The following is an 11,781-nucleotide window of genomic DNA, read 5'->3' as shown; positions in this document are numbered from 1 at the left end:
ATTCGATTCCAGTTTTCCTGGATCGAAGCTTTGTTTCCTTAATTTCTCCGATGGACTGTTGTGTTTGTTGTTTGTTGTGTTTGTTGTTTGTTGTTTGTTGTGTTTGTAGATGTCATTGGACTGGTTTGTTGTTGCTTATATCTATACATATTTTTATATATAATTTTATGCTGTTGTGTTTTGTTCAGTTTGTTGATTATTTTATTCATTTTAGGATTATTTTGTTAATTTTTGTTCATTTTCTTGGTTATTTTCTTGGTTTCTTGGAAATCTAACAAACTGTCCACAGCTGAGGACCTGCACACTGATCCGGTTCACAGCCCTACCCCCAAAGAGGTCTACAAGAGAAGGAGAGTCAAGGAGAAGAAACAGGGTGTTCTCCACCTACCCAGATCAGGTCTACAGGACAGACCCCCAACCCAGATCAGGTCTACAGGACAGACCCCCCCAGGACTGAGACTGAGCCAGACTGAAGAGGATCTGGGACAAAGAGGAAACACAGAACACTGATGCCCAATGGGTGACGGACCTACAGGCAGAGCACAGCCAACGTCCAGATCCAGAACCAGTAGTCAGAACCCAACAGACGTTCAAACAAGAGTGTCCAGAATGAAGATCTGGACAGCACCAGGACCGACGTGGTCCACACCTACTGGACTAAGGAGCTGAGTGCACTCCATGAACACCTAGAAGCACAGATGAACCAGCTGATAATGTGTGGAACCACCCAGAGTGGGTAACCCAGGACCGCACAGTCCACCCAGAGTGGGTAACCCTGGACCGCACAGTCCACCCAGAGTGGGTAACCCAGGACCGCACAGTCCACCCAGAGTGGGTAACCCTGGACCGCACAGTCCACCCAGAGTGGGTAACCCAGGACCGCACAGTCCACCCAGAGTGGGTAACCCAGGACCGCACAGTCCACCCAGAGTGGGTAACCCTGGACCGCACAGTCCACCCAGAGTGGGTAACCCAGGACCGCACAGTCCACCCAGAGTGGGTAACCCAGGACCGCACAGTCCACCCAGAGTGGGTAACCCTGGACCGCACAGTCCTCAGAATGAAGGACCCCCAGAAGGAACAGTACCATCCAACTACTAACCTAGAACCTGCCTCAGCACCACATGGACACTCCTATCAGGCATCAGGTTGGAGGATGGGGATGGGGGGGGGGCTCTGGGCCCCCGGGGTGCTCTGCCAGGGCATCGGGGTGTGCCCTGGCCCACGGTGGAGGATATCTCCTGCTGGAAGATCCACCCAGGTGTCACTGTCAGCCTCCTGGTGGATGGAAGCAGGTTCATCTGCGGAACCTGCACATGCTCCAGTCATGGTTCCTTCACTGATATGAAGTCTGCCAGTACCACCAGAGCAGAAACTGGCCCACACCGGGGTACTTCTACGTGACTGAGCATGCTCAGAGGCCGTGGCGGTGACTGAGCATGCTCAGAGGCCATGGCGGTGACTGAGCATGCTCAGAGGCCATGGCGGTGGAGTGCATTTCCTGTTGTCCTTTCTGTCACAGTTGGAGCTGCTGCCTCCAGGACTGTGTGGACTTAGTGGACCTTGGTTCTGGACCTCCTCCTCTAATGGTCCTATATATATACATATACATACATACATACACACACACACACACACACACACACACACACACACACACACACACACACACACACGCATACATACATACATACATACACACACACACACACACACACACACACACACATATATACATACATACATACATACATACATACACACACATATACATACATACATACACACATACATACATACATACACACACATATACATACACATATACATACATACATACATACATACATACATACATACACACACACACACACATATATACATACATACATACATACATACATACACACACATATACATACATACATACACACATACATACATACACACACACATATATACATACACATATACATACATACATACATACACACAACATACATACATGCATGCATACACACACACACACATATACATACATACATACATACATAAACATACCTATGTACCTACATACCTACCTACATACATAATGTATATGAATAAACATATATACAAAAACGTCTTAAACATCTCTTTAGAGACAAAAATACAGTTTACATATTGTTAAGATGAAACACAGAGATAATATTAGTTTTATATTTATACAGACGTGTTTTTATAGGTTTGGATTCTGATTCTCTTTCATTGTTTATATATTACATTATATTATATTATATTATTCTGTTTATTATTGGTTTATTGACAGTGAAACTGTGTTTTTTCACATCAGTGTTGGAATAAACTGGTCACACGGCGTCATTTCTTCACACGGTGTTGAGTGTCGATGCATCTTATTGCAGATCACAGCGGGGGGGCGTGGCCTCACTCGCCCACCGCCGCAGGGATGTGATAAGAGACAGAGAGAGAGGAGGAGGAGGATGAAGAGGAGGATTGGAGTCAAATGGTCCGTGAAGTGAAAACAGAGCGAGTGGCGTCTAATCATGTGGATCATTTATTTTCCTGCAGATACAAAGAGCTGAAGGTGTTGAAAGGGTCGCCGTGGTTACGTCCTCGCCTTATTGATCCCATCGCTCAATAATAATAATCACACTGAATGATCCAGGTGATGGAAAAAAAAAAACTGAACTCATGTTGCTGTTCATCATTTGGACAGAAATCACAAAGAGAAAACAGGCTGAAATAATATTAAATCTGAAGCGGTGGACGTTTGAATTCAACACAAACATCATTATTACATTCTCTGATGTTTAGTTTGGAATAGTTCCACATATTTTCATCCCCGTGTTCAGAGGAAGTTAAACTGATATGTTTGGACAATAGAAGAAACACTAACGACTATCATCACACTGTAAATGTTTAGGTTTGACTTTCCATAAATGCACATTTCTGTATTAAACTCAAACAGAAAAAACAGAAATGATTGATTCAATAATGTTGAGGTTTAGTTTTAGACACACACTCCATTGGTTTGGAGTTTGAAGATGGTCCAGGTCAGACCTGAAAGAAGAAAGTCCACAGGTTAAAGGAGAATTCCCTTTATTATCTGTATTTACCCATAATACACAGCACCTAGCATTAGCATTAGCATTAGAGGACACTTGGGACCAACTCCAGATCAGAAGAAATAAAGTGTTTTTAATCGATAAACACTAGAAAAATAAACCTGTCTGTTCTGTTATTGTTTCAGATTTAATGTCAGTTCTTTGTGTTTTACATGAACTTTTTCATTCGTCACGTTAACTTCAACATCAACATCATTAACATTATTAACACTAACATTATTATATTATCATTGTTATCATTAACAATATTATCGCTGACATTATTATAATTAACATTATTAACATTATTACGTTAACATTTTTAGCATTATTACCGTTAACGTTATTAACATTATTACAATTAACATTATTAACATTATAAATATTAACATTATTTTCATTATTAACATTAACATTAACATCCTTTTTATTAAAATAATGGAGTACCAGTGTTTTTTGTGTTAAATATCAGGTTTATATTTCTACGTGTCTAAGTGGCTTTAAATACTGGTTCCTATTAGTTCTAAATATGTGTTCCATGGTGGTCCGTAAATGCACCAATAAACATAAGTGTGTGCGGTCGATGCTCGGCCTTATGGGTAAATACTGGAGTGGCTGTTGAGCGTCTGCTGAAGAGGCTGTTGGACGTCAACAGGAAACACTAACGGCCTTAAGTGGTTTTCAGAGCGCCTCTGTTCTAATGGAGTCCTGTTTGGAGGACCATATGGGCCTGCATTTAACCCCTTGCGTTCAGGTCCCTGAACGCACCATCCCCAACGCAACAGAGGCTGGACTGACTTCACATGTATTCAGACTAAAGGAGGGTCAGACCTAAAGGGTTCAACAAGTGGAAGATCTGAGGAGGAGAGAGACGACGAACAAGGAGATGAACGACTGAGAGTGGATGGAGGAAGGAAAGGATGAACGAATGAAGGAAGGAAGGAACGGATGAAGGAACGGATGAATGAATGAATGAACAGATAAATGAAGGAAGGAACGGACGAAAGAACAAACAAATGAATGTTTCATTTCATCATATCAAAAACACAAAACAAACATCAACAAAAGCCCAAAAACAAAGAACTAAATGTATTAAACTAAATCAATCCTTCATCGAGTTGGACTGTTTTTTCTATATCTATAATAATATCATATAATAATAAAAGTGAATTTAATTCAGCCCTTTATCACAATATACATCAAACTTCTATATTAATATATATACATGTGTTTATATCAGTCAGTAGTTATAGATACTGGATAATTCTATTTGACTTCAATTCAAAGGTTTTTAAAACTGTCATTTTCTATAAAAACATAATTTCATGAAATATTACTTTGTACATCACATCATAATCCACTTTCTATATATGTACGAAATATAAACAAATATAAATACAATGTATTTGCACACTTATTTATCTACAGTTATTTGAATTAACACATTGATAATATTTATCTTGTACATATTGTACAAATTATTTTTTACACACACACACACACATATACACATATGTACACACACATACATATAATGAGAATGTTTTGTTATATAGATTTGTCATATATTATATTTAGAGCTTAATTTATTGTTACACTTATTTATCTACATTTATTTGAATTAACATATTAATAATATGTATCTTGTACATATTGTACAAACTATTTTTCCACACACACACACACACATAATGAGAATGTTTTAATATATGTATTTGCCATATATTATATTTAGAGCTTAATGTATTGTTACACTTATTTATCCTCATTTATTTGAATTAACATATTGATAATATTTATGTTGTAGATATTGTACAAATACTTTTTGTAATTGTGTTTACTAGAGTCTTTTATTATCTATATTTGGTATGTGTGTGTGTGTGTGTATATCAGCTCTAAATGTAAAGTGCCCTGTTGTTATGATTTGTCTCTATATAAATACAATCTGACTGGATGTGTCTTCATATAAATAATTGTTTTTTTTCTTGTATTGATCCTTTTTTCCATCTGGAACTCCACAGTCATTTTCTTCCTATTTTCTGTGGTTTCGTGCCGTCGACCCTGATGAAAACCTCCGTCCGTGAACTGACGGCGTTCTCCTCGTGTTCGTGGTCATCGCTGAATCTCATCCCACGGAGGATGAAGATGATGAAGATGATGAAGGTGACGGTGTGTGTGTTTTACTGTGAGCTGCTGCTTTTAGACGACTCATTACACGACCTCCTGCCGACCACATCCATTACACATTACACACAACACATGCACATGCACACAGACGCCGACGCCGCCACCGGAACGTCAGCGGAACGACAGGGTCTGAGTCTACAAAGAAAACACATGAATATGAGACGAACAGAACCTGAACAGAACGTTTCAGCTGCTTTTATGGTTCATGTTCTTTCAGTTTCCTCCGGTTCTTTTGGATTCAACTCGAACATCTACTATCCTGTGGCTTTGAATCTGTTTGGTGTGTTCCATCCTTTTCATCGTTTGTATCTTTTAGCGTTTTTCGGTCGTTTTTATCGTGTTCAGTTTCAGCCTGTTTTATGTTGTGTTTTTTTTAGTTTATTTGTCACTTTCATCCTGTTGCATCTTTGACTTTTTGCTTCTTTTCTGTCATTTTTATTTTGTTGAATCATTTTCATTATTTTTTCCTAATTTTCTTCTTGTTTTTACTGAAATAAAATATCTGAGAACGGGCTCAGCTAGAACATTTAAAACAAACATGTACACTACATTTCCCACAATGCTTTGTCCTTTAGTATGGGATGAAGAACCAGCCTGAAGAACCAGATCGAAGAACCAGACCGAGGAACCAGACCGAAGAACCAGACTGAAGAACATGACTGAAGAACCAGACCAAAGAACCACACCGAAGAACCAGACCAAAAAACCAGACCGAAGAACCAGACTGAAGAACCAGACCGAAGAACATGACTGAAGAACCAGACCGAAGAACATGACTGAAGAACCAGACTGAAGAACCAGACCGAAGAACCAGACTGAAGGACCAGACCGAAGAACCAGACCGAAGAACCAGACCAAAGAAAGTGACTGAAGAACCAGACTAAAGAACCAGACTGAAGAACCAGACCGAAGAACCAGACTAAAGAACCAGACTGAAGAACCAGACTAAAGAACCAGACCGAAGAACCAGACCAAAGAACCAGATTGAAGAACCAGACCAAAGAACCAGACCGAAAAACCAAACTAAAGAACCAGACCGAAGAACATGACTAAAGAACCAGACCGAAGAACCAGACTAAAAAACCAGACCGAAGAACATGACTAAAGAACCAGACCGAAGAACCAGACCGAAGAACATGACTAAAGAACCAGACTGAAGAACCAGACCGAAGAACCAGACTAAAGAACCAGACTGAAGAACCAGACCGAAGAACCAGACTAAAGAACCAGACCGAAGAACCAGACCAAAGAACCAGATTGAAGAACCAGACCAAAGAACCAGACTGAAGAACCAGACTAAAGAACCAGACCGAAGAACATGACTAAAGAACCAGACCGAAGAACCAGACCGAAGAACATGACTAAAGAACCAGACTGAAGAACCAGACTGAAGAACCAGACCGAAGAACCAGACTAAAGAACCAGACCGAAGAACATGACTAAAGAACCAGACCGAAGAACCAGACTAAAGAACCAGACCGAAGAACATGACTAAAGAACCAGACCGAAGAACCAGACTAAAGAACCAGACCGAAGAACATGACTAAAGAACCAGACCGAAGAACCAGACCGAAGAACATGACTAAAGAACCAGACTAAAGAACCAGACCGAAGAACCAGACTAAAGAACCAGACTGAAGAACCAGACCGAAGAACCAGACTAAAGAACCAGACCGAAGAACCAGACCAAAGAACCAGATTGAAGAACCAGACCAAAGAACCAGACTGAAGAACCAGACTAAAGAACCAGACCGAAGAACCAGACTAAAGAACCAGACCGAAGAACATGACTAAAGAACCAGACCGAAGAACCAGACCAAAGAACATGACTAAAGAACCAGACTGAAGAACCAGACCGAAGAACCAGACTAAAGAACCAGACTGAAGAACCAGACCGAAGAACCAGACTAAAGAACCAGACCGAAGAACCAGACCAAAGAACCAGATTGAAGAACCAGACTAAAGAACCAGACCGAAGAACCAGTCTAAAGAACCAGACCGAAGAACATGACTAAAGAACCAGACCGAAGAACCAGACCGAAGAACATGACTGAAGAACCAGACTGAAGAACCAGACCGTAGACCCAGAACCCTTCCGTAGAACCTGTCCGTCTGCTCGGTGGAACATTCTCCTGTGTGTGTTTGTGTTCTCCTGATGTGAGGTTCATTCCGTGTGATTGGGCGTCCCGCTGGGATAAACTCCGCCCCCTGCGATGTCATCTCGGTGGCGTCTCTTTTTCAATCTCCTCCAGTTTATCTCAGATGATCGATTCTGTCTCCACGACGACTCCATCAGCAGTGGGCGGGCCCTCACACGCCGCCGCCTTCATCATCTCCCCTTTTGGTTTGTTTAGACTCAGTGCTCGTACGGTGTTTTTCCCAGAATGCACTAGAACATCAGTTTTGTCTGCATCAGACAAACAGCAGGAATGTGGACTGAAGGTGCGTTCGAGGACAGACTCTGATGTCTGTAAATCAGACGGACTCTTCAACTACAGCTTCGTCCTCAAATCAAACCCTTTGGTTCAAATGTCTGTGATGTTTTCAGGAGTGAAACTGGAAAAATGTTTTTTTTTGTCAGAAGTCAATAGTTCCACTGAGAACATGAACAGAACAGGATTTATGAGTGAATGAAGGATTTAATGGAGTCCAAACTCACAGTTAAAGCAGTCAAATGAAATGAGTCACAAATGCACCTTTAACCAGCGCTGGTGTTAGTGGTGACATATTTAAACTATAGAAATGAAGAATAACATTTTTATGGAGTTTATTGAAAAGAAAGAGAAAGTTTTTTGTGGGTTTTTGCATCAATAAATCTGTTTTTTTTTTTTTTTTTCTGTTACAAACATGTCATTTAAAGGGTTCAGATATGACAGTTAGTGTGTATTTGGTATTTTTGTTTCTGGATCAAGTTGATGAAATGAAAAAAAAAAGTAAAAAAAAAAATGTATGAAAAACCTTTGATCATTAGTTCGACTGAACGTTTAGGTGATGAGAGTGAAAATGTACAGACGAACACACACAGGTATATATACACATATTATATATACACTATATACATACACGTATATAAATATAAATATACACACATACAATTTATATATACACATACTATATATGCACTATATACATACACGTATATACATCAATATAAATATAAATACACACACACAATTATATATACACATACTATATATACACAATATACATACTTGTATATACATCAATATAAATATAAATACACACACACACATAGAAGTATATATACACATACAATACATATACACTATATACATGTATACATAAATATAAATACTCACTCACTCACTCACTCACACAATTATATATACACATAGTATATATACACTATATACATAAATATACATAAAAATAAATATACACATGCTACATATACACTATATACATCCACGTATATACATAAATATAAACACACACACACACACACACACACACACACACACAGCTCTTCTGTGGTCGGAGTCTCCTTTCACTCACACACTTCATTTAGTTGAAGTTTTAATCTAATTATTAACTCTTTTGGCTTCATCTCTTTGTGTCTCGGCAGGCCCCGAACCTGCGGGGGGGGGGGCGTTCCTGACAAAGCCCCCCGTCCAAAAACATTTAGTGTTGTGTTCTGGTGCGCTTTCTGGGCCGTCGTCATGAATACGAGCGGCGGCGGCGGCAGATGGATCTCAGATTAGCACCACCCGTCACTGCCCATTCTCCACACTCCACCTTTCTGAAAGCCACAAAAGTTTCTCTCTTGTCTCTGTAAATCCACCAGCCCCCCCCCACGGGCTCCTGCACCCCCCACACCCCCCCGTCACCTCCCTAAGCCTCTTTTATTGCTCATTTCATTGCGATAAAGACGAGGCAGCGCGCCGCCTCGGCCAGAAAACAGCAGTAATGAATTCATGGGCTTTAGAGGCCTTGATCCACCGCCTCCACCGGGGGGGGGGGCATGGGGGGGGTTATTGTTGGGGAGTATATAGGCTGGTCTATTACTGACACACATGCACGCACAGACACACAAAACACACATGGACACACAATGCTGCTGAAAAGAGCCATTTGTTGCTAAAGAGCCATTTCAAGACTGCCCCCCCCCCCCCCCCCCCCCCCGTAGACACACACTTTCACTAACACACACACACACACACACACACACACACACATGTTCAGACACACACTGAAAACAGTAACAGAAGGTGGCGAACGCTCCACAATGACGGGCCATGAAATTCAATTAGTGACATGAATCTGAGTGTGTGCTGTTAGCGTGTGCGTGTTGCTAGAGCGCGCCTGTTGCTAGCGCGTGCATGGCGCTAGCGTGCGGTGGCGGCGGGCTCTTTAACCGCCTCCCATCAGCTGTCATCCGTCTGCTAATGGGCCATTTCTCCGCCTCTGACCTGGTTGGAGACGTGTCGACCTTCTTATTTTCGCTCTTTTTCTTTTCTTTAAAATAATAATAGTTCTAGCCGTGAAAAGAAAATCCACTTCCTGAATGAGGCCTTTCAGGGCGACGGCGGCGGCGAGGACACAGTCAGGAGGTTTAAGAGCGCCGCGTTCGCCGCCGTGTCACAGAAACGGCAGAAAGAGGAAAGTGGTGATTATGAAGAGCAGCCGTTTACAGCCACGACAGCGCCCCCTACAGGCCAGGGTCAAAGGTCACACACCAGGGTCAAAGGATGCCCACTAGGGTCAAAGGTCACACACCAGGGTCAAAGGACACACACCAGGGTCTAAGGACACACACCAGGGTCAAAGGATGCCCACTAGGGTCAAAGGTCACACACTAGGGTCAAAGGTCACACACACCAGGGTCAAAGGATGCCCACTAGGGTCAAAGGTCACACACCAGGGTCAAAGGATGCCCACTAGGTTCAAAGGTCACACACTAGGGTCAAAGGTCACACACACCAGGGTCAAAGGATGCCCACTAGGGTCAAAGGACACACACCAAGGTCAAAGGTCACACACACCAGGGTCAAAGGTCATTCTACAGGTTTGGTTTTGAATGTGAGTCAAGTTTAGTGACAAATGAGTCTGTGTTCATTAAATTCACTCTATGGACTTGAAGTCAGTGGTCCTCTGTGCCTGCTCCTCTTCCTCCTCCCATCATGCATTGCTGCATTGACCATCTACAACAGGTACTGACTTCAGCTGCTGTTCGTCGAACCTCTCCAATGCAGTGTGTGGTGCGTTCAGGGTCAGGCTGTACAAAAGGCCTCCATCTGTTTGACTAATGAGCTGTGTTGATGTTTTCATCGTCGTTGTTAATAAATCACTCAGTAATTAAACATTCGTATTTAACTGTGACACTGACTCCTCATGTGGTTAACGAGGCGTTTAATGACCTTTAACCTTTAACATCAGCTGATTCAAACACCTGATGATCCTCAAACTAAACCAGATTTGACAGGTTTTCATTCATATATTTGTGATTCTTGATATCATTTATTTACACATACTTTTTCATTTTCTTTTGTAGTTTTTTATGTTTCCATGTTAATCACTAGTATTTTGTCTCCTTTTTTCTGTGGTTCATTAATATTTTTGCATTATTTCTTCATTTTTGCTCTGTTTTGGTTCTGTACTGATTATCATACTTCTGAAGTGAACAATTATTGGATCTATATGGTCATGGATACGGGGTCAGTGAATGCATCAAGTATCTGTGGAACATGTTTGAATGCATTAAAAACACGGTGACACGACTGGAAAGTGTTGAACTGACCACGTTAACCCATATTTGGAATTACAAACTGTAAAATACTTAAATATTTTGTGTTTTTATCAAAATGCATTTTATGAATGTTAGCGGTAACACATTACACTACACTGTAAAAAAAAAAAAAAAAAAAAAAAAACATAACAAAACAGTATTATTCTGGCAGTAGGGGTGCCAAAAAAAATACTGTTAAATAATGGAAAATAACCATCTCATAAAAATACGGTAATTTTCCATAATTAAAATACAGTTTTTTGCCCTAACTTTACATGAGATTTTGCATATTTTTTTACTTTTAATGTTTAATAAAGAATATTTACATGTACGAAAACAATCAAATTTTATATATATATATATATATATATATATATAGATAGATAGATAGATAGATAGATAGATAGATAGATAGATAGATAGATAGATAGATTTTTTTTTTTTTTTTTTTTTAATGAGACTCAGTTGTCCAATCCACTGATAAAAACTGTATTTGGACAGTTTATCAGTGCTTATACATGTTATACATTCACAAAAATACATTTATTCAACATTTTTGCTGTGAAACCTCCTGTAATTACACAATATATTTGTCAATTAACAAACAAGTCTGGTTCAACTGACAGAACAAATACTTCTGTTACTGTTAATTGTCAGTAATTTTATCTTGTTTTATTATTATAATTTTTTACAGTATTAAACTTTGAGTGAACAGTTTAATCTCATAAATAAAAATGAAATATT

Source organism: Sphaeramia orbicularis, chromosome 9, assembly GCF_902148855.1.
Source record: "Sphaeramia orbicularis chromosome 9, fSphaOr1.1, whole genome shotgun sequence".
Lineage (NCBI taxonomy): Eukaryota > Metazoa > Chordata > Actinopteri > Kurtiformes > Apogonidae > Sphaeramia > Sphaeramia orbicularis.
This window is presented reverse-complemented; position numbering follows the sequence as displayed.